Source organism: Pinus tabuliformis, chromosome 2_2, assembly GCF_031772625.1.
Source record: "Pinus tabuliformis cultivar Carrire ecotype Pingquan chromosome 2_2, CPIR1, whole genome shotgun sequence".
NCBI lineage: Eukaryota > Viridiplantae > Streptophyta > Pinopsida > Pinales > Pinaceae > Pinus > Pinus tabuliformis.
The window spans coordinates 1,207,136,760-1,207,162,338 of record NC_142300.1 but is presented as its reverse complement, the minus strand read 5'-3'; the positions used below and the strand labels follow the sequence as shown (position 1 = coordinate 1,207,162,338).

Below are 25,579 nucleotides of genomic sequence, written 5' to 3'. Positions count from 1 at the left end.
GGAAGTTACCGCAGAAGTTAGTGGATTGCCTCAGTAGGGACAATGCTAGCTTTCAAGAAGGACTTCCCTCCCAAGTTCCTTGAAGCATTTATGCAAGACGGTGAGAGCGTTGTCCAAAAAGGCCAAGGGTATGACCGAAACTCATTACCGCATCCATGGGGCGATGTAGCAGGTTTTGTAATGAAATACATAACTTACGAGTGACAGTACACTGCTGTATTCAAGTATCATTTCAGGGTGTTAGCTCATCTGCAATTTCCACAGTTAGAGGTCTTCTCATTGAACATGCCTTTCTTTTTGCTGAAAAACCTCCAATTGATGGCGCATTGCAGCAGTCATTACCAACCACAGGCTAGTTCAATTAGTAGTTATGCATGCATTGGCCCGCTTTTAAATTTTGTGGGAAACATTCCAGGAATCGACAGAAGAAGAGATAGCATCCGCTATAGCAGCTAGAGAAGAGGAACCAGAGAGAATGGAGGAGGAACCAACAGAGGAGGAATATGTAGACTAGGAAGAGCCTGAATAAATGGAAATGGAAGAAGAGGAACCAGATAAAGAAAGGGAGCTTGAAGTGGAAGAAATGGTTGAGGTTGTTACACAAAAATGAACCTCAACTATGGAGCCAATGGAAGAGGAAAGACTAGAGCAGGAAAGGCTCAAAACAAAAGAGATTATCAGTGCCACAGCCGAGGTTGTTACACAAGAACCAGCCTCGACTATGGAGCCGATGGAAGAGGAAAGATCAGAGCAGGAAAGGCTCGAAACAGAAGAGACTGTTAGTGCCACATTCGAGGCTATTACACAAGAACCAACCTCGACTATGGAGTCAATGGAAGAGGAAAAACCGGAGTAGGAAAGGCTCAAAACAAAAGAGACAGTCAGTGCCACAGCCGAGGTTGTTACACAAGAACCAGCCTCGACTGTGGAGCCGACGGAAGAGGAAAGACCAGAGTAGGAGAGGCTCAAAATAAAAGAGACTATCAGTGCCACAGCCGAGGTTGTTACACAAGAACTAGCCTCGACTGTGGAGCTGATGGAAGAGGAAAGACCGGGGCAGGAAAGGCTCGAAACAGAAGAAATTGACAGTATCATAGTTGAGGCTGTTACACAAGAACCAGCCTCGTATTTGGAGCTGATGGGGGAAGGAATTATGGACATGATGGATGGGATTGACACGGTGATACAAGAATCCACCTTTATTAATGATGTGCCATAGGAAATAGTGCCAACACCATTTGCTCAGGAAGCGTCAGATACGGGTGGTGGTGCCACATAAGAACCACGATCTACCCATCTGGTCCCTAAAAATGTGGAAGGAATAAATCCTATGGTTGACACTGCCCCACAAGAACCTGTGTCAACCGTAGGATAGGAGTTAACACAGGAAGTGTCACACGGAATAAGTCGATCTTGCGGACAAGATAGACCTTCCTAGAATCTAAAGAAGACCTAATGACAAGCAAACCAATCACACACTATCTTTCTCTAAATATGCTTTTATAAACAAAGGCAAACAAGTGTTTTAGGCCTACCTTAGGTCCAACGCAAGTTTGTGGATGCCCTCGCTCCTTTGATCCAAATGAGCTCCCTTGTCGCGAATCTGCAAACACAAACAAGCAAACAAATTAAATAGCACCTGAAAAGCCAATATCATAAAACATATTTAACATGAAAGTCAAGGAGTTCATGAGACAAATGACATGAGACAATTTGTTGAGAAAAATGAGTTTGATTGCATTAATTCAAATCAAGAAGAACTTTACAACTTGTGCTTTGACACTGTACAAGCTCCTCTCAGGGTCCAGCAAGAAGTCTCCTCTACTTTGACAAGTTTCACTCTCTTCCCAATGAAGCCAAAAAGGTATGTGATCTCTCCTCTTAAGCTCAACTAGGAAGTCTTAATTTCACCAGCATTTACCCTCAAAAATCTTCAGCTTCTAACCTCCTTAGCAACCAGCCCAATGCCTGAATTTATAGTGCAATGGAGGGAAGTTACTAGGTCCTCCTTCAAAGGGATAAAGCCCTCCTTCAAAGGGATAGCTCCTCTCATCAAGGGATTAGCTCCTTCTCTTTTGGGATGCATGAACCACCTAAGAGCGGCCAATCCACGTCAAAATTCCTTCTAGAATCATCTAGAATTTACCCAAAGTGAGTTTTTTAGAATAAACTTGCGCCTTTTTTACTTTCACAGGGGTCCGCACCCACACCTTTAGGGACAGAGCGGGCAGGTCCGCAGTTTTTGTAAACAGAAGGTGTGGGACTGCAAGCAATAGTGAGAGAAAGTGTGGAACCAGAGTTTTATTGATTTTCAATGTCTTTCTCTCATTTTCAAAGCTTGACTTGAAGAGCTGAGGTCTGAGACTTACTTAGGAGGATAGTACAAGTGATGATAGACCCATACTGACTGCAAATAATCATGGTGACGATATTTTTGTGTAACAAATTGCCCCCTAAAGTGCGAAGTCTGTAGTAGATGAGGATTTCATTTATCATTTAGGAAGAGTGAAGTACTTTATCATTTCGAGGATCATCTTGTGGAGAGCCCGGTTGGAACCTGTAAAAACATTCAATGCAAGATATATATATATGAGATCATATCATCACTGAGGTAGGCATTCCCATACTCAGATCAAAATTGACTTAGAAAACTAACTACTGCTCTGATACAGGAATGATCTTGTAATACATCACAAGTATAGACTCATGTGGACACAGTATGGACGCAGCCATCTGTTTATGAATAGTCCATTATATAATGAATACAAAATTCCTCGCAGCCTGGATTGTGGAAACTAGATCCAGGGTCTTCATTTCTACTTCCCGAAACAGTACGATTCTATCCATGCGAATGAATGTGTTGAAGTCGAACATGGTAGAAACCACTTGATTACCAGTTAATGATGTAAACTATTAACAAGTGTGAGAGAAACCACCAGTGATGTCAATGGCTCTCAAAGTACCCAGTACAATCCATGAGATGTGAATAAATGTGTTGATGTCGAACATGTCACGTAATCCTTTGATCGAAGGTCAATGATGTAACCTGTCGTCAAAGGCGAGAAACCTGCCATTGATGCATGCAGATCCCAAGGTACTGACGATTTCTAGATCATCTTTCTAGATAATGAGCTGAAGTCGATAGAAAGCGATCCGTCACAGGCAAGCCCACAACACGAAATCATAGATCAAGTTGAAGAAATTTAGTTGCAAGGACTGACTCAGGGATGGTCAAGATGGATGACAGATATTTTGCAGATGAATGGCTTATTGGCAGTGACCTCTTGAACACATAACGACACGACAGATGGCTTGGTGACAATTGACCCAAAGTTAATACCCAGAAACCGACTGAAGACTTTCAATGTGGTTTGGTCAACTGTTAGGCAAAGGATTTCCCAACCCAGGTGAAATAAAAATGTCGTGTTCAAGAGTGGTTACAAAGTATGACAAATAGGCTCATTTTTCTCTCTTTTCCCCCACCATTTCTGGCAAGTACCTCTTTACTTTTGACAAGCTTGAGGAGGATAACATTTGCTTGATTATAAGCTCATCCTTCGGATGAGTCCAACTTAGTTTAAATTCGAACCCTAAGAAGGAGTGGTTCGTTCCTGTTTGTAATTGAACAGGTCCTTTACTGTGAAATTTTAACGAGTCCAGTATAGGAGAAACTCGGCGTTTTTCAATTTTAGAGAGTCTGAAAAAACTTAAGAAGACTCCAGGGTTGACCTTTTTCGTAAATTTGTGTCTCCCAAGCCCGAAAAAGTATAAAATAATACTTGAGAGAACTGCTTGATCTTTTACGACCAAGGAGTACTTTTCGTAATTAGTGCCCTTGACCCGAAAAAGTAAAAAAGAGATCAACGACACGTCGTTTTATAACCAATATCCAATTTGAAATGACAAAAATCCGGCAATCTTTTCATGTTTTTACGGTCAGTAAAGCGCTGTAAGTGGACCATCTTTTAGTTTCGTTTTAACGAGTTTAAAAGAAAAACTCGGCGATCTTTTCATGTTTCAGGAGTCAGAAAAGAGCTTAAAGGTGACTCTAAATGTTTTTTCGTCGAAAATGATAGATTTCGCCTAAATAATCCATTATCCTGAACAAAAACGCAAACATTACTCATACCTGTTTGAAATGGATAAAAAATGTTGCAAAATACCTCTCCAAAGAGAAACATAAACAAATTTGCAATTTATTTACTCAAAAAACTTATAAAAAGGGCTTTCGTCAATTCATTTTTACCGTTTGAGTTTTGGGTGAGAAAATAGTGCTTTTGTTCAGAAAACTTCCCGTGAAGATTGCGGAAAATCCAACCGTCGGAATCGAATGCCGTCTTCTCCAGGTAATCCACATCATCCTACTCTTCATTTTTAACCATTTCATTTCTTTTTTTAGGCTTTCATTTCATTTTTTGGAGGGTTTTTAGGCTTAAAACCCACGCGCGGGGGCCCGCAGGTGTACCACTGCCAGCCCGCGGACCCCGACTTTTTCTCAATTGGGAAAAAGTCAGGGGTCCGCACCTTCCATGTAGGCAAAGTGCGGACCCACGCACTGTGTCTAACCCGGAGGGTGCGTTCCCCGCCGCAAGGGTTTTTAACCCAAAAATTCTCAAAATTGACCCAAACAAATTAATTTCTAACATTCTAATTTGTCTTTTAACTTGATGCAGAGAGTACATCATGCTAGATTGGCGTGAACGAGAGCATGAGGACGTGGATGCTGCCGCATTGAATCACCAACCTTCAATCGATGCATTGAAGGCCTGCGGCTTGTACAAATTCTGGGCCATTCCCGACATGAGGGCCCAGGTGGATTTCATACAGTGGTTGGTTGACAAATGGAACATACAAGACCAGTGCTTCTTCATTGGTGGCCACCAGCTCGAAATCGAGCCGGCAGACATATATTTCTTGACTGGTTTGCCTAAGAGAGGCGAAGACTTGACTCTATTCGGGGCTAGGCCAGGTGGCTAGTCTGTCGATAGCCTCCGGCTAGAGTTCTGCAACAGCCAGGCTAGAGACAAAGGGATAGACATAAAAACCATATCCCTTCCTGAACTCATGGTGATTGCGTTTACTGTCACCAGAATTTGCGGGAGTGCTACATTACATGTTGCCACCGGATCCCAGATGCATATGGCAGTTGATTGCTTTCGAGGCACCATCTTCAACTGGTGCGATGCTGTGTTGGCCAATGTGAAAGGTCAACTTACTAGAGCCAAGAACGGACAACTAAAGACCTTTGGTTATGGGGCTTTGGTTGTGAGCTTTGGTCTAGAGAGGGTTCCCATGTTGATCCCGCAGCACCTTACTGTTGGAGCTGGGCTTCCTCGAGAGCCCAAACTGATGCAATGGGTCGCAGTTATGGCCCGTCATCCGGACGAGGGGACAGAGGTTGTTCGATTCAAACCTGAGTATTTCCAGTGGTTGGAAAACCAGGTTTTTTCTATTCAGGACTTCCCTTACGCTGGGGTAGATTTTCGTGGTGACCCAGACATGGCTCTTCCACCAAGAGAGCAATGGGATGACTCAGGTAAAATCATTTTCAACATTTTTCCTATTTTTAATTTTTTTATTATTTTTCCATCGTCCCAAAACTAATAGTAAAAGTTTCAAATGCATATGTGGGTCCACAGCGACCAGCCGCTCTCCGGCCTTACGAGAGGAAACAACCAGTTGCAGCCGTGCCAGCCCCACAAGACGAATCAGCAGAGGTTTTGGCCAAGTTGGAGGGTCATCTCGAGCGCTTGATAGGAGATATTCCGAAGACCACTATAGACGACATTCCTCATCGGCTTCAGCGCTATGTGATTGGGGTCCCAGGACCTTTTAGGAGGTTCCTTTGCAAGGTGGCCTGTGCAGTGGTTTCTTATCGAGATCATCACCAGTGATAGGATGATTGCCTATTGTGGGTACATATGACATTTTTGCTTTTTGTACTTATCATTTTTGCCGATCATAAGGTGTTTTTCAACCTATGATCGAGGACGATGTATTTTTTGACACACTCCTATATATATATATATATATATATATATATATATATATATATATATATATATATATATATATATATATATATATATATATATATATATATATATATATATATATATATATCACTATTACCGGCTTGTCTTGTAAATCATGTTATGAAATGATTTTAAATTTACATGTATGATTATTGCAAATGCCTACTTAACATTCGAGAAGCAATTGCATCTGCTAATGTATTTAAAGATCTTGGAATATGTTGATATTCAATATAATCAAATTCACGTTCCAAGAGACGCAGTCTCAAAAATAATCTTAATAACACTGGATTTCTAATGGCATACACTCTATTAAGTTGTAATACAACGAGTTCAGAATCTAACCTCACTATCAAACTCCGAATCCCAAATGAAATATATTCAGATAATAACTCAATCACTGCACTATACTCGGCAATGTTGTTCGTTGTTTGACCAAGGCTTACCCCATGCATAGATACTAACTCGTCAGAGGGCGAATAGATAACCCAAGCTGCGGAAGAAATGTTCCGTGTATTACAACAAGCACCATCAGCGAAACCAATGTATGTTTGGAGAGGCATCGACATCTGCAATATCAAGAGTAAAACCAAGATAAGCAGGAATAATGACGAAAAAAACACTCTCTAAGCTAAGCACACTGTTTAAACTAAAACACACCAGCTAGAAAGAAAAGCTATCCTAACTAAAACATCTCCATACCCATTCTTTAAGCATAATACCTCTTCAAGTAAGGACCATTTCTGGGTTTACCCAAAGAGTCCCCGTCAAAGTCTACCAATTCATAGGCCCCTTTTGCTAGCTTTCGCTTGACAACATAGGGACCATGCCACATAGGAACGAATTTTCCAGCGCCTAACTTATCATTAGCTTGATCATAAACTAAAACTAGATCTCCTTTCGAAAAATTTCGAGGGGTCACATTTCGATCATACTGAGCTTTTATACGTTTTGCGTGAGTCTCGATCACCAATGCAGCATCACGTTGATTCTCATCTAATTGAGCCAAGTATAACAAACACTTTTCCTCTTCGGAAGTGGCTGGAAGTAACTCGATGGCCATTTGCAGTGACAGGATTTCGCATTCAATGGGTAACACAGCTTCCAGACCATAGACTAGTTGGAAAGGAGTGAACCCTGTTGATGTTTTTACTGAGGTACGATATGCCCAAAGCACTGAAAATAACATGTTATGCCAATTCGACCGATGAATCCCAATGATTCGTCAGATCATGATGACTAAGACTTTGTTGATGGATTCAACCAGACCATTAGCTTTTGGATAATAAGGGGTTGAACTATCGTGATGCAAACCAAGCTGGTCTGTAAGTTCAGTCATCATAACGTTTCGAAAATGACACCCATGATCAGTGATTATCGCTTGTGGGACACCAAACCTAGCAATTATATGATTGAACACGAAAATTGCAGCTGTCTTGCCGTCTGCCTCAAATGTAGGCATCGCCTCGGTCCACTTGGTAAAATAATCTACCGCAAGGATGATATATGCATGCCCCCCGACCGAGTGAGGGTTACATGTAATAAAATCGATACCCCATTTGGCAAAAGAACCAACGGAAATTATAGGGTGGAGAGGAGCAGGTGGAGCGCGCATCTTTTGATAAAAAATTTGGCAGTTGTGGCATTTTCGGACCGCGGTAATACAATCTTTAAACAAAGACGGCCAGAAGTAGCCAGCGCGCAATATCTTTTGGGCTGTGGCATACCCAGACATATGACCGCCACACGCTCTAGAGTGACAGTCATTTAAAACCCTTTCAGCTTCCTCGTGAGTTAAACAACGTCGAAAAACAGAGTCCGCCCCACGGCGATAAAGAGTATCTCCAATAATCCTGAATTGTTGGGACTGGAATCGTATTTTCCGACGTTCTAACCTTGAAATTTCTGGCCGAAAGGATTGGGTCTGGAGATAAACGATGATATCCCCATACCACGGATCTAAAGTGCTGATTAGAAACAAGGATTTGTCCACAATGGGCTCCTCCACCACAGTTTCCGTATCAGTACACGGGAAATCACACATTAACTCCGCAAAAACTAAAGATTTCTTAGACTTAGATTTCTCAAATTCCAAGTCGAACTCCTGCAGGATAACAATCCATTTAGAGTACTTGTCCCCTAGCAATTTCTTGGTCAAAATGTAGATCATAGGGTTACAATCCGAAATTACTGTAGTTTTACGTAGTAAAATGTAGTGACGAAAACGTTGGACAACTTGAACAGCTGCCAATGCCAATTTCTCCACATGTGAGTATTTTAGCTCAGTTGGATTTAAAGTTCGACTAAGGTAATATATCACATGTTTAGTTCCGAATTCATCTTCCTGAACTAAGACCATTCCAATGGTGGAATGAGAGGCGGCGAGATACAAGAAGTAATCCTGGTTGTAGTTGGGAGGATGCAATAACGGTGCATAGGTCAATGCGTGTTTGAGTGCATCAAAATATTTCTAAGCTTTCTCATCCCAATAGAATGGAGTATTCTATTTCAACAACCGGGTAAAACCCTTTGTAACCTCGGCGTAGTTCGGAATGAATCGTCGTAAAAAGTTTTCTTTCCCTTGCAAACTTTGGAGTTGGCAAAGACTTGAAGGAGGAGGCAATTTGACAATAGCTTCAACCTTCGAGGGATCGACGCGAATGTCGGCTTTCGAAACTACAAACCCTAGCAATCGACCTGTCTCTATATAGAAGACACATTTGTGTGGGTTCAACCGAATCCGATAATGCCTACACCTCATAAAGATTGCTCGTATAAGGCGGATAAGGCTCTGGCCTGCGAAACCAGAGATTCTGGGTTTGATCCCCAGTATGGTCGCCATTTTGTCACATGGAATAAGTCAATCTTGCGGACAAGATAGGCCTTCCTAGAATCTAAAGAAGACCTAATGACAAGCAAACCAATCACACACTATCTTTCTCTAAATTTGCTTTTATAAACAAAGGCAAACAAGTGTTTTAGGCCTACCTTAGGTCCAACGCAAGTTTGTGGATGCCCTCGCTCCTTTGATCCAAATGAGCTCCCTTGTCGCGAATCTGCAAACACAAACAATCAAACAAATTAAATAGCACTGAAAAGCCAATATCATAAAACATATTTAACATGAAAGTCAAGGAGTTCATGAAACAAATGACATGAGACAATTTGTTGAGAAAAATGAGTTTGATTGCATTAATTCAAATCAAGAAGAACTTTACAACCTGTGCCTTGACGTTGTACAAGCTCCTCTCAAGGTCCAGCAAGAAGTCTCCTCTACTTTGACAAGTTTCACTCTCTTCCCAATGAAGCCAAAAAGGTATGTGATCTCTCCTCTTAAGCTCAACTAGGAAGTCTTAATTTCACCAGCATTTACCCTCAAAAATCTTCAGCTTCTAACCTCTTAGCAACCAGCCCAATGCCTGAATTTATAGTGCAATGGAGGGAAGTTACTAGGTCCTCCTTCAAAGGGATAAAGCCCTCCTTCAAAGGGATAGCTCCTCTCATCAAGGGATTAGCTCCTTCTCTTTTGGGATGCATGAACCACCTAAGAGCGGCCAATCCACGTCAAAATTCCTTCTAGAATAATCTAGAATTTACCCAAAGTGATTTTTTTAGAATAAACTTGCACCTTTTTGACTTTCACAGGGGTCCGCACCCACACCTTTAGGGACAGAGCGGGCAGGTCCGCAGTTTTTGTAAACAGAAGGTGCGAGACCGCAGGCAATAGTGAGAGAAAGTGCGGAACCAGAGTTTTATTGATTTTCAATGTCTTTCTCTCATTTTCAAAGCTTGACTTGAAGAGCTGAGGTCTGAGACTTGCTTAGGAGGACAGTACAAGTGATGATAGACCCATACTGACTTCAAATAATCATGGTGACGATATTTTTGTGTAACAGGAAGGAACCTCGAGCCAGAGTAGAATTGTTGCAGGAGAAGGGAAGGAACTCAAGGTCACAGATGGAGCCGGTACAAACCTGGGATAAAACATATTTCAGTCTCTTTTTTGTGCCTCCATTCGAAGAGGAGCAAGAGTGTCTCGTTCTCCTTGACGTGCAAAAAAGGATGTTGTTGTCCCTCTCACTTTAAAGTTTGATGGGTCAGTTAAAGGTCCGGACGTTTTTAGTCTATTAGCTACTGATTCTCAACAAGGCTGTTCCGAAGAACAGAGGGAGGAGGAACACCTCGCAGAAGAACAGGAACAGCAAGTGGATGAAGAAGGCATTGTTTAGGCAACAGATGCTCTAGATCCCAGAAGGGAGGAGGAAGTGAATGCTTCTGAAACAGAGGAACCAGGTAGGGGAATCCTGGTCAAACTGCCAATGGATACTCCTTTGATTGATCCACCACCTGTTGAACTAACTCCAGAGCCGGTTGAGTTAATTATAAAAAAAGAAGCAATTGTTCCTAAAGAAGGGGGACCAAGTAAGGAGGGCCCAACAAATGAACTAGTGGATACTCTTCCGAGTAATCCACCAGCTGCTGAACCAACTGTAGGGCTAGTTGAATTGGTTGTCAAACAAGAAGTGATTTCTCCTAAGAGTGAGTAACTAAGGGAGGAGAACTCAACAGATGGACGAGTAGATACTCCCCCTAGTAATCCACCACCTCTTGAACCAGTTGTAAGGCCAGACGAAGTGGTTGTTAAGTAGGAGTGGATAGAACTGTGTGAGCAAACGAGGCTGCACCTTAGAAAGAAATATCAGCTACAGTTCAGAGATATGATGCGGTTGAAAACAGAGCTTTGAAGGCTGAGAAGATAGGTGCATCAACTTAAGAATCATGTAAGGAAGTATAAATGGTGGGCTAAGAAGCCTAAAGCTCTAGTGGTCGAGGAAGAAACACAGGTAGATGATGTGCCAACGACCTCTGCTACTACTCAAACAGATCCTATCGAGCACTTGTTTGACGACCGTGAATTCTCTTTAACAGCCAAGATTCAAACTTGGAAATCCACCATGGCCCGCTATCAGAATGAGGTGAAAAGAGTCTGAGAGCAGTCGTCCAAGGCTATCTTCGAGTATGTAGAGTGAGTGGACATATTACGGTTGAGGTATGTGAAGAAGCAGCTCAAAGTAGAACAATTGGAAGGGCAAGTGCTGGAATTGAAGGCTGACAAAGAACAGATGTTCAACCTGGTACAACAGGTAATGGCATGTCGCCCTCCTACTTCTAGTTATGCCTTGTTCTTGCATGAGAAATTTCTTTTCTTCTATTTGGAAAGCATTAAGAAGGAGGTCAGTCATGAGATCGAGGATTCTATATAGTTCCTCCGTATATTGAGAATCCATGACTTAGTAACCCAACATTTGATGTGTGAGCTCTATCTGCATGGATACTTCTTGTGTGATGACAAAGAGTTTAATCTGGTTCCATATGTGGGGGACATTCATTTAAGGGCTCTCACCTCCTATACTATCAACCAGATAAACTGGCAGAAGGCTTCTAATACGTTTGAGTCAAATCAAAACATGAAGCCTCTTATGATGAGAGGAGAGCACGAATGGTTCGTAACTATGTACAATAAGCACACCACCTTTTTAGAGATTGAGGGAAATAGAGAACAGATGTTGAGGACACAGAAGTGGTGTATTGATCTTTGTGTCAAACAAATAGTCACATTTCAAGATGAGGCCCTTGATAGTTGTCAGAAAAGGTGGATGATGTCACCTACATCTATCCGGAATAGGGAACCTTTTGGAGCACCAAATTTTGCATGAGCACTAAGTCAGGTGCCAAGATATGTTGCATGTGTCCAAACATGTGGGGTCTGGTGGATGGGACTTCGGTTCAGGTTTCCCGTCATTTGGTTGCCAGTAGAGCATTATACCCCAGCATATAATGTACTAGATGATTGGTGGAAGGACGTTCTTCTCTCAGAAGGGTACAAGGTCCTAGGAACATACATGGCAGACGAATATGATCTCGCCCAGCTCCATGAGGATCACAGCCATTCTAACCCAGACCTGTGGAAGCGGTGAGTTGCATGATGGCATGCAGAAGGCTAGTTGGGGGGAGATGTTGGAACCAAAATTTGCTTATCTTTTCTTTACATTTCCACCCATCCTTTCATCCTTTTGCACCAATTGATAAGCATTTATTGTAATAAACCTATGAGGTAACCCTTCTTTCTAATGTCTCTTGGAATATTTAATTGATGAAGTCATCGGGGTTTTGCCTATGCGAACTACTAAAACTTGTTATTTCTGCAAATCCTGGTGAACAGGTATCGTCTTCATAGCTTGTAGCAACAGTCTCGCATTCACAATAGTTGTTCGGCAATGTTGTAACAGCATAACCAACTCACAGTTGCTTTCAAGCCTATTTTGGATCTTTTCTGTTCTCGCTCTCTCGACAATTAGTTGTTGTTCTGAACTATTGTATATTTTGGACATTAGTTGCTAGGTTTTGGGGAATACATCATTCCCATGTATTTGTATAAAATGGGTTTTATTCTTGTGCGAAGGGTTAGCCACACAGAGACATATATTGTAACAGCTCTTTTACATATTAGTCAAATACAAGCAGTTTTGTTGTTCTCTTCTTAGCTATAAATTGACACATCTCTGATCAGAGAGTTGGGCCCACTCTTCTGATCAAGTGCTACGTATTTCTTTTATGTGTTTTGTTTCATTTATTGTGTGTTCATTTTTCATTGTTGTTATAGATCTCTATTGATTGTTGTGAATCCCTTTTTAAGTTCTGCAATTTATTTCTAATTCCTGTTACAACAATGCTTTGATTTCTTAGTCACGAATCCTTGGCTGATGTAAGATTGTAACCTTGTTCCTGCATATACCTTGCACGTTACCTTGAAATTGTATGCACCCGAATTGATGAATTAATGTGGAAAAGGGTTGAATAGTTTTTTCACGCTTGGACACCAACACTTTAGTCCATTTTTCTAGGTGATTATGCATATCATCCCTTCCATTATATTTCTCAGTCATTCTGGTGTTAACACACCCAAACCGCAACTTCATCACTCTTATGTAATCTCACCATCTAGCAAAACTATCCTTATGTGTACCCCACCATCGTGCAGGTGTAGCGCACAGTGCCAACTCTAATGCTTGGAAGTGGTGACCCTCAAGGACTTCACACTCAAATTCATCCAAAAACATATCAATGTCAGTTAAACCATCATAATAGGGTAATTTCCTTACCTCCGATGAAACATAGCGCAATGACTTCATCATCATATTGCATCACAATGTAGACACTTCATGTAAGTGATTCTGCCAATGCTCTAACTCCTTGTCTGAATCAGAGGTGCAAAAACTCTCTCGATCCCAATAAATCCTCCCATCTATCGTCAGATTGATCCAGTCCTGATCTCGCACTGTTATTTTGTAGATTTGATCCAGTTCATCATCACTTTCCTCATAATCACAGACTGGTTCAGTATATCACACCCCTTCTACAAGGTCCAATGGTACTACAACCCGAAGCAATTTTCTTTCAAATGACATTGTCCTCTTCTTCAAATTGATGACCCCATTCATATCAATGGCCCAGTCAATTCCCAGGAGCACGGGGTATGGATTACTATCATCGATGATTTCTATAACCTCAAAGTCGACCATCACGCTTTCACATTCTATATCAACTGTTACTCCATATAATCATCCCATGGGGACGATTTTATGTTGTTCACCATTCTGAGATGAATCGGAGACCACTGCAGTGCAAGTCTCCCCATTCTTTCCCATGTTTATTTTGGTAATATGTTCGCATCGAACCCCAGATCTAAGATGACTTGGTCCATCTCATAATCACCTATCCACATGTGAGCCTCATTTCACACCCTGTTCGTGCCTTATGTTTTCCAATTTTTCTAACCACCCGATGTCCACTAGGGACCTTCTCTTTCCTCGCACATTTGTTTATTAATTCCTACAGGCCTTCCACAGCTTTTCTATCGCACAACAGTTTTATGCAGGTATCCAAAAACATACTGAGAACAGAGGGATCAACTTCTTCAGGCGCACCGATTTCTTGCATCTTGTCCTGGCTTCCTGAGGTGGAGGCCTCAGTGAAGCTCTTCTTGGCCTCCATAAATGTTTCCTTAGCACAATTTAGATCAAAGCCAACTTCCTTCTCTTGGGCCTTGTGGACCCATCCGTCCCCTCCAATTTGTTTACCTTTGTCATCGCCAGTTGTTATTCCACTTCTCAGCACTATATTCATGCTTTTATCCTCCTCGCGAGGCTCCTCTCTCATCATCTATAAGTTCTGTGTAGTCTTTTGAGGCTGAGCTTCCTTATCTTGCATTTTAGCTATCATCATCTAGTACTCTTCTATAGTATGGTCAAACTGGCTGTAGTATTGGCATGGTGGGTGTGTCTGATTTTGGCATTCTCATGCATAATGCCCTAGTTGTTCGTAGTTGTAATAGATAATCTGACCCCGGCCTCTACCAGGTCCTCCTCCTCCTTGGCCCCATCCTCGGCCTTGATAACCTCTGCGCGCTCCTTTGGCGCCCTGATTTGGAGGCCGAGTTTCTACTTGCATTCGGTATGTAGGTGTTCTTTCCATCATCAGCTCATAGCTTCGAGAGTGGCGCTCATCGTGGCCCACATATTTTCAGAAGTTACAAAACAACTGTTGGGGTGTCTGGACAAACTTTTGAAGTAAGTGACAATTATCTATCACATGTTGTCCACCCTAACAAATAGGACACCATAGTGCATCCCTCATTCTCGGCCCTACTGGGGCTTCTGGCTTCAGGGGAATTGGTCCCCATCCTATAATATAATTCGCGTACATGGGACAGTGGTCTTTATTGGGCCCCTTGCTCTTACACTTTAAACACCATACTTTCGCGCACACTTATAGTTTAGTCTCCTTTTATTTCTTCAAACTCTATAATTCTAGGTGTAGGCTCTATAACTAAGAGTGGATCTATTGTACCCCCAAGGTCACATCCTGAATAGGTGATGCATGCAACCTCATCATGACTTCAAAGGCTTCTACATGTGTTCCTATCTTCTGTTGTGACAAAGCAATTCTCAGGTGGGGCGGAAGAGAAGTTATAAACCATTCACGATGCTGACTATTTGTGAGATGCATGTTAGCTTCTCAAATCTGACACTTCAACCTTTGATCTAATTCCCAAGGCGTCTCATCAACCCTCGTCATTATTTCTTTAAATCCAATCAATGACTGTGAGTTAGACTTAGGCTTACTAAACTCCTTGTTTAAAGCTGCCCTAGTCTCTACTAGCGATGCAATAGGATTATCAGAACAATACTTAATATACCAGGTTAGTGCGCGATCCTGTAGAGCGATAACTAACTATGCCTTCTTTATATTTTCATCAGTAATCTGTTGCGCTTTCCACACAACATTCGCAACAAACCAAAAATGCTATGTATCTTCACTCCCTATGCCATTGAAAATTGGCAGCGTCATCATGTTCACCATGTCGAATGGTGGTGGTGGAGGTGGAGGTGTGGGAAAAGGTGTATGCGGTGGAGGTGGAGGCAAAGGTGGAGTGGAAGGATGATTTACTCAAAGAATGCCCTGAGTGATTAGTTGAAAAACACTTCACAACGGAGTCCATTCCACCCCTTCATCATCACTTAAAGGAGGTCCAGTCAATGCACTATAATCTAGCCCTAATCCTTCACGATTTCTAAAGAGTCGTCCACTTTGCGTAGCTCCAAACATCAAGGTAATTGCTTCACTTGTTTTTCACATAACAACATTTTAATCCAAGTATTCAATGATCTTAAATACTTACCTCATGGTCCTTCGAAATATCGCTGCTTTGCTACGTTATAGCTTACTGAAATATCAACTACAAATTTTGTAACAAATCCTCCTAGAATCTGATCGAACCAATGATCGACAGCCCATGCGATCTTGTTTTCAGAGGTTTCTAGCTGTCGCACTAGTTCTGGAATCTACACTATAGGACTATCAAGCTTCCACCTTCCTTGACTGTCTGTTAATTTAGCTAACCACTCATATAGTTCAATGGGAAAAGTGCAGAAGAAGATCTCGTATATCTCTATATATAGATACCTGTTCAACCACTCTTCCTCTAATAGGCACGGATTCTTATTTTCTTACATCGCGAACTTGTGAATCTTCTGATCCAACCACTTTTCAATTCCTTTCCTGGTCGGATTCCAATGATGCGACATCACACATCTCTTTCAAGCAGATCCTGGTCCCGACAACGGAACCATTTGTTGGCTTAAGCGGTCGTGACCCAGGTTCAGAGTTAGCTGTGCCAACCAACAAACCCTACACTACTGGCCCTTTCGACAACAACCTACATAGCGCAGGATGTAGTCTCACCCGAAGCAGTATGGGAGGATGAAAGAACCAAGTTTCTGCATCTAGAGACTAGTGTGATGTCTTCCAGCGCCTCAGATCTACCTCCGCACAGATCGATACACTCTTAGGGCTCGTCATTGCAACTCTATTAAACAGCCTATCAATTTGTCTACTTATGCACATCAGAGAGCAGTCCTAAATTAGGGTTCATGTAGATTTACTTAATTTATTAATAAACATCATAGAATTCATCAAAGTCTTTGAAAGTACTTATACATGCATTTCATACATCATTAACACTTATTCAAGAGAATCGTGTAACATTCAATCAATATTCCATAAAACACATCATTCATTGACATCATATAACACTGATAGAGATAAACAAAAATACGCAAGAATTCTTCGGAAATTGTCTTTATTGATCTTCAATTTGAGGTTATAGACTCAAAACTTCTTTGCACACTCAGTTGCAGAGCATTTCTTCTCCTATCTTACCCACTTCTTCTCGTATCTCTTCTTCATACTACTTCTCCAAAATCTACTTGTCTCTTCACTAAGACTCACTATTTATAGACTTTTTCATACAATGCCATAGTCCGTGGACCGTGGGTGAATCTCAAAACCGACTCAAACTTTACATAAAACAAGGGGTTAAGCCCCTTTGACTCCTATTCATCTACGTGCTCTGCATCCAAAAATCGTGGAGACTTTACATTATTTACAAAAACTATACCAAAACTTGGGTTATCTTAACTCCAAAACGTATCCAGGGGTCTCCATCCCAACACTTAGCCTTTTATTAGAGAATAGTTTAAGGAAACTCTTTCAAGGGGCCATACTCTTGTCAAAGGAGAATCAACCTAATGATTGTGTAATATATTTTTTCTCCCGCATCTTGTCCGATCAATTTTTCCTAGCAGGTAGAATGTGTTTCAAAACCTATTCTAAGTCTTTTTTATTTGCCAAACCCTTTTCCTCTCTCCAAGTCTAAGTTCAACGATTAGGGAGGTGTGCGCATTTCGTCGGATCTATTCTTTGGTAGGTATTTATTCATGATAGTTGTAACCATTTCAGGTTCATTTGAAGCATTAGCTAAAGGAGCATTCACTGTTTTATTTTTGGATTACTGGAACTATACTTTGTCTTCTCTATTGTCCTGTAATGCAATATGACCCCGAGGAAAAGAAATAGATCCAAGTCCTGTTGAACCAGCTAGAGCAACAAAATCAGCTTGCTTTAACTTTATAACTGTTTAGCTTGTTGGCTAGGCGGGATTAATAGTTGGCTTGCGAGCTGGTTGGTCTTAGGTCTACTACCTTTGCTAGGGGGGCTGGGTTGGGATAGTGGAAACATGCACATGCAATTAAGACATCTGGGCAACGATGGAGGCATGTAGATGAAATTAAGAAGACATGGTGTGGTTCAAAACACAATCGTGGACAATGGTTGCATGCAAACCCCACTTGGCAATTTCCTTTATATTTTATTTAATTTAAAATTATTTATTAGTTAATTAATTAATTAATTTATTTATTTTAATCAAAAAAATTATTTTTAATTTACATATATTAGAAAAAATAACGGCAACATATTTACTCTTGCGTGCAAGTGGATTACCTATGAAGGCATTGATAACAAAAGAAATGTCGAATGAGCTGGAAGAAAAACACCGCATTCCTAGTGTGGCTGCACATTTTATGTTTAAGCTTTAACCAATAGGGTTTTATTTGTGTAAATATACATATTGCATGTGCTAACTACACTGAATGTTAATATGATAGTAGTTAAAATTGTCGATCTAGCAACATTTCTTGGTTATTTGGTACTGCATATGCGCAAGTTTTTCATGACTTTCTAGAAACAGATAGTATACATTTTTTCTTTCTAGGTTTCATAAACAAAAAAACAACCTCATCACACTTTATTTACTGTTGTGCATCTTTGAAACATTTGGAAAGGTAGAGTATACATTTGACATACTTTATGCCACCACCAATGCAAAATTAGTTCTAATGGTTATTGCATGATTACAAGTGAACTTAAGGATGAGATTATTTCGCTGCATAGACAACGTAGATTTGAAGGCGATAATTAATGGATGAGAAATTTTGAATATGTTGGCTTTATAAAAAAATAGAAAAATGCAATAGGAGGCTTCTCATTTGAAAATTCTTTCGCATAGCATCATGGGCATTGTTATTTCTGTTAATAGCACTGAAACCAATATAACCAATTAGAAAGGCTAAATTAGAACAAGGCAGGGGACTTCTTCATCATGCATATTGGTTTGTCAAGGATATTGATCATAGATTTTGTTCTAGAAGAAAAAAGGTGCTTGGCTTTATACTAAACTTTAGATTTCAACATATCTTTCAAGATTTGTCGCTCCTAGAACATAAGAAACAACCACATCCTAGAATATTGTTTTGATTTTCTTCCCTAATTTCAGAAATTACAAGAGTACCTATGTTATGTTTTTAATTTGGTTATTCTGACTTGTTTTTTTTCCTATGACAATCAAGCTACCAACACTAGGTTATTCCTCCATTCATAAATCTTTTTTAGTACCCATATATTCTGCCCATTTTTGGAGACTAGGACTTGAGTGGAAGGTATTTTGTAGCTTGAGCATAAGTCCATATGACCTGCAGAGTTCAATACTTGAAAATTTTCATACATTAACTGCTAAAAACCTTCATAAAATAGAGCAAAATGAATTTTTTGTCTAAAGGTGTGCAACTCCAATAGTACAGTTACCGAGAAATAGAAATGAAGCATGCTTAAGATGTGATAATTACCCACAAATGGTTCATTTTAAATCCATTATGTCTAGTCCATAGTTTTACTTTCTACTTGAAATGTCAATACTTTCCATTGAATTATTGAACATAGAGCCATTTTGGAACTTAGTAGCAACATATTTTACATTTATTTGAACTAAAATGGAGGACATGTGGATACTCTTGTTGGATTTGGATTTGAAGATGATATTGCTTGAAAAGCATTAAATCCATAGGTAAAATATATATTTTGCAACATATTGACATCAAAATGTAGAGTGATTTGCTCTACCATCTCTAGTTCCACTATTTGTAATTGCATGTTGCTCTCAGAGCTTCTTTCTAAGCCTTGCCATGATTTATTAAGCTCCCCAAAAATCAAGGACTTTATTATGTAAGGAAATTCTTAGTAGAAGTCTCCTAATCATAGAAAATAAATGGCACCTTCATCTGATCAACCTCAGGGAACTCTTATCACTATATGTTCAATTTAAAATGGCATAGTTAAGAGATTAGTTGTTACTTGGATTTGATCATAAATAATGTTAGTGTTCTTTTTTCTTAACATATATTATGTACATATGAAACAAGAAACACATCATTTCTGCAATAGCATTGTTTGATGAGTATAGAAATGACTTGTTGTACATTCGAGTAGGTTCCTGCTTTCCGAGGTACTACTTAAGTTTGGTGCTTTATCTGTGCTATTCTGATTTTAATGTTTTACCTAGTAATACTCAATTGAAGTTATGGTCTTGTACAGGATGTGTATTTTAATTAATATAAAATATATTGTCCTTTTAAACCTAAAAAGAAACTGATTATTTGTTCAATTAAATTCATTCAATTACATGCATATTAGAATCCTTGCACTAGTTTCAGTTTATTATATTTGTTTTATACTCCAACACCTATACAACCTCACCTGAGAAGACACACAATGAAAGGTCACATAGCCGTAAAAAATTTAGAGATTGTGTTGTTGGAGGCTTGGAAACGACTTTTGTACCCCATTGTTCTTGGCCTTTTGTTCACAACCAACAATGTTAATGTTTTAGTGGAATTGATATATCTCATGGTCTGATTTGCTGCTACCAGGGAGCTCTTGTCATTGCCTTGACTAGCCTTGATAAATAATTCTTTCCTATCCTTTATTACATTGTATTTGTTTTCCCTCCTTAAACATATGGTATATTTTTCATATAAGTAATGGCTTCCAGAAACAATCTTGTGTATGTCTAAAGGAACCACATTGCACTCCACCTTGTCATCCCAACTAGCTGACAGTGAAAATTTGAATATACACTTATGGACTTGGAATTTGAGATGGAAGAAGTTGTCTCACTAGGATTTTGACCTTTCACGGTTAGTCTTTTCCATCCTTTTCGAAACACGGGTAATTTTTGAATTGGCCTCAAACCTTTCTTCAATTTCTTCTAGCTCAAACACATCCCCTGATACTTCATTTTGTGATGTTTGCTTCTTTGGCTCATTGTTTTAGTAAACCTTTGAACTCTTGTTGACACTAATCTTCTTTATCCTTGTCTCCAGATAGAGGGATTTAATTTTTAATGTTGTCTTTTCCAATGGTGCTCACCTCAAACAATGCCAAATCACCCTATAAATAATCATGCAAGCTTCCAATGTATTTTGCGAACAACTTGATGAATTTCCTACATTGCTCATCTAAATGGCCTGTTGCTTGAGATGATTAGTAAATTCTTGTACATTCTAATCCAAATTTTGGTGAATATGTTGTTATTGAATCTGTTGGGATCTTCCATATCTCACTATTTCTTCAACATAAATTTAAATTGTTCTCAGTTTGTTACCAGTGTTTATCCTCCTTTCTATAATTTCTAACAATATTCCTTCTACCATGATAAAGACATTCCTACTTATTTTTGGTTTGGTAAAGTAAATTTAAACAATTATTGTCAAACACATACATGGCAGCAACAGGGTATGACTGATAAGCATGAGAGTTCATCTATTATTGACATGATATGCATTTATAATACATAGGAGTGACCCTTGGTTTCATATTCCAATTGGTCCCTTGGACTCCCTTGGGTTGTTTAGCTTCCACACCAACCCTTAGAGGATTAGGTGTCCAACATTCCCCCCTTAATCCGAAGGGTTATGTATGAGTCCAAGAAGAGATTTGTAATACAAAACGTGCAAAAATGCATGATAGCACTAAGCTGAATGTGCTCTCTGAAATGTTGGTATCAAGGGAGGTGGTTTAAGGATGACCACCAACACTGGAATTCTTAGTGCAGTTCCCAGAACTCTTCTAGGTCTGGCAAGAAGTTTAGGTCTTCTGCTAGAGGAAGTGTTCCTGATGTTTTGAAGAGGGAAACCTTCAACCTTGAAAGGGAGGTCTCACCCCACATAAAAAGGGAGAACCTCAACCTGAAAAGGGAAGTCTCAAGCTGTGATGGTTTAAGGATGACCAACAACTCTGGAATGCTTAATTAAATTCTTGGAACTCTTCCAAAACTAGCAAGAAGCTGAAGTCTTCTGCTAGAGGAAGTGTCCCCAATTATTTGGAGAGGCATCACCAACTGAAGGCATGATGATGGGCATCTTTGTCTCCGGCTACAACTCTGAATCTAGTATGGCAGGTTGTGGCTTAGGCTCTCTTGATGTGGCTTTGAAGCTTGTAGATGACCATCACTTCCCCCCTATCAGATACAGGGTGAGAAGATGAAGAGATCTAAACTGCAAGACTTTTTAATACTCTAGAACAAGTTCGGACATATAACTGAAATATCTTCTTGGTCGTTGATACCCATTACCAATAAGCAATCTATCCAAGATGAATCTTTGTTCTTGCAGGAAGTTTGTTTTTGAAGCATATGTTTGAAGAATGAATGGCTTTATGACAGTGCTTACATGGATGAAGATCAAAATAGTGATCTTTCACATGGCCAAATCGGTCACAGTGTTGGCATTTCACAATCTGTTGTTGTTGTTGTGGAAGAGGAGCAGAATCTGGAACAGCGAAAGGTGAACTATCATGAAGGAATCTAACACTCTGAAACTGAATGGGATTTGAGTAATTTGGAATATGAAAGGACATGTCCTTGTCATATTCAAGACCAGTTTTGTGCTTGTTGTGGACAAGCTCTTCCCAAGGTCTAATGATGGACTTGGGAAGTGTATGTTGAATTTTTGCTTCTTTCTGCAAATATGTTCCTTCATTGGGCACTAGATCTGAATCAACTTCAACATTATTGACTTGTTGTTTATGGGAGTTTGTCTCAATGTTCTGAACAAAAACAAGTTCAGAATGACAACTGAGCTGTTTTAATTCATCTCACTGGAACTGAGATTCTAGCTGCAAAAATTCAATCTTTTCATGTGCATCTTGTAGGCATATTTGAATATCAGCAAGAGTGGTTTTGCTAATTTTTATTGTATTATGAATAGTAGAATGTATCAATGTCTTCAAAAACTCTAATAATTTTTCAATGTTCGTCATTTTCTCAACAACTCAAACTCAACAAATGAAAGTGTGAACTTGTGCAGAAAATGTGCCAACAATAAAATAATCAATGAAATAAATGAGTAACAAATTCGAGATATTTCTTTGAAATATCTACCATTATCTTGCTTGGATACTAGATAGAAGTCATGTTTAGAAACAATCTTGAATATATCAATGTTCCTCCCTTGTTCAAAGTGAAATGTTCAAAGGTTGTTGCCCATAATTTAGAAAATATAGAGAAACTTAGAATTTTGAAAAGGCTTCCATGGTGTTTTCTCTTGAAAGATAATCACCCATCTAGTCTCTGCGCAAACCCTGTCACTTTCTTGCCAGGAAATTTCATCTGTTGAAGCGTATGGTAGCTACTCTAGTGGTAGTCATTCGAGTGGTTTGTATAGGCGTACTGGATACAAAGTTATTGTGCATGGACTACCTAGCTCTGCATCATGGCAAGATTTGAAGGATCACATGCATCGTGTTGGTGATGTATGCTTTTCTCAAGTTTACCGGAAAGGCAGTGGCACTGTGGGAGTTGTAGACTACATAAGCTACGAGGACATGAAATATGCTATAAGAAAGTTTGATGATTCGGAGTTCCGCAATCCATTTTCTTGATAGTGGGTGCAATTATTCTTGAAGTTACTCAAGAAGCTACAGCGAGAGAAATGTTAGAAGTTATGATTCTCGTCGGAGTCGTAGTCGAAGCCGCTCTAGAAGCCCGTTTGTACATTCAAGATCAATATCAGTCTCAAAATTGCATACTCTCCCAGTCGTAAATCTTACTCCCGTTCAATATCACGTTCACGCTCACATTCCTTTTCCAGGTCTAGATCAAGGGCATCTTCTTACAAGAAATCGATTTCTCGAAGTAGGAGCCATAGTTTGAGCATACCCCATAATACTGAAAAGAAAAGCATTAGTGCATCTTGTTAAGCTCCATTGATTTTACACAAAAGCTACCTTGATTTATGGAATTGCAGCTTTTCTTAACTTATGGAAACCAATTGCAGTAGTTTCCTTAAGTTAAGAAAATCAACTGCAATTACTAAATTTATAATTGGGAGCTACTAAAGTGGTCCATCACTTTGATCTGATCTCTACCTTGATTTGTGGTTTTTCTAACACATAGCTTTTAGAAGCTTGATGGAAGCTTAGCTATATGTTCATCTGTTTGGTCCCCAAGCTCATATCTCAATCCCCTTCAGTTCTACACCATCTAGCTGAGATAGCAGAGCTCGGAAGTGCCTTCAGACTAGTTGTCTTCTTTCCTTTTTGCATGTGCAGCTGGAGCATGGTGTTTCAGAAGGAAATTGCATCAACAGTTTCACCAATGGCTGGAGGTAATTCGTATCCCTGGGCATTAAGTTTCAGTGATTCTTTTCGGTTCTTTCCGCATGCAGAATCGCTGTTTAAGTTTATTAGTTTTCTAACAGTTGGTATCAGAGCGGTTTATCTCTGCCTTGGTTTTCTCTCACCGCCCTTTTGTCCTTCTGTGCACCTCTCTCGATTTTGTATCTTTGGTCATTACATCGAGCTTTGTTCCATCTGCAACAATTTCGTCTTTAGTGAATAAGAAATAACTCGATCAGTTGATGGTTCGAATCTCTCTAGCTCTTTCTTTATGCTCACGCTTTTTCTAGCACCTACAAACATTTGGGGATAATGTTATCGTGAGCGGTCTCTTTTGTAACAAGATGTTAAAGGAGATATTTATTAATTACACAGCTTTAATCCATCTCCAACACATCTTTAACGTATTCAACGGGAGAAAGATTTTGGGAAAACTTGAAGTTCTTCATTTCAATTCGGGTTTTAGAGAACTTTAACTTCACACCTCTGCTAAGCCTTTTCGTTTTGCTTTTTACTAATTATTTAATGATTGAGATCTTTAAAGATAAGTTGTGCCTTCAAATATTTGGGGATATATGCAGTGTGAGGATGTTAAATGACATCTTTATTAATTAAAGACAAACTTATCAAGTTTTTAACAATCTCATTTCTAAAGGGTTTTAGTTCGGGTTTAGAGAAGAATTACTCCATACGCGTGTTAAAGTCTCTGGTTTGATAAGTTTTTTTTTCAACTTGCCTCGTCCGGATTATTTGACGAACCAAATCTTCCTCGTGCCTACAAATATTGGGGGATGAATTCATTCCGAGTGAAATTCATTGTAGCAGAATGTCAGAAAGGCGTCCTTATTAATTAAATAGATATGTTGCATTGAAATCATTTAAATCATTTAATTGCGATGGGCATGCTGGGTTACGTGCTAAGATGATTTAATTGATTTAAATCATTTAATTGCGATGGGCGTGCTGGGTTGGGCTTGAGATGTATGCCTTTTGTCAATAGAGCTGCGTGCAGATGCGCGAATGTTTTGACTATTACCGTGTTCATTTCATAGACATTACCGTTGATTCCGATGTCGTAAATTTCATTTCGATTCTATAATGCAAAGTCCATCTGAATTCTTTATTTCAATGGCATTTTAGAATATGGGCATTTTTTATTTTATTTTTGTTGCACAGAACGACTATCGGTTTTCTGGTGTTTTATAGTTTTAAATGCCAGACTTACGGAGATCCATTCTTATCATCTTTTCAAAGAGAATGCATACATAATTTTGTACCTTGCCATGGAAATAGTTAAGCTCTTTAAATATAAGAATATTTCGAAGTGTACGGTTCTGTAACAACTATAAAACCTGTAACAGCTATCCAATAAGACTCTCTTAAAGTGATTTCGAGGTGTTTATCATGACCTCAATCTTTGCCAAATTCAATCTGATCGTCTGCATTGGAATTGTCATATCATTGAAAATATTGGCATCACTGAAAACTGTCATATCATATTATGGAATGTATTGTCAACGAGGAGCAATTGACAACGCAATTCATGAAGTATTCCATGGAGGACATAAAGTGTTATATTGATGTAATAAAGTTATGTTATGTTATTGTCACAGAAATGTTTGTCCAGAAAGGAA

The 25,579-nt window shown here is 39.6% G+C and overlaps 1 pseudogene; it reads left to right on the top strand.

Moving 5' to 3' along the window:
- Window positions 1-1,036: 1,036 nt before the first annotated feature.
- Window positions 1,037-23,528, top strand: LOC149197823 (uncharacterized; annotated as a pseudogene).
- Window positions 23,529-25,579: the final 2,051 nt, after the last annotated feature.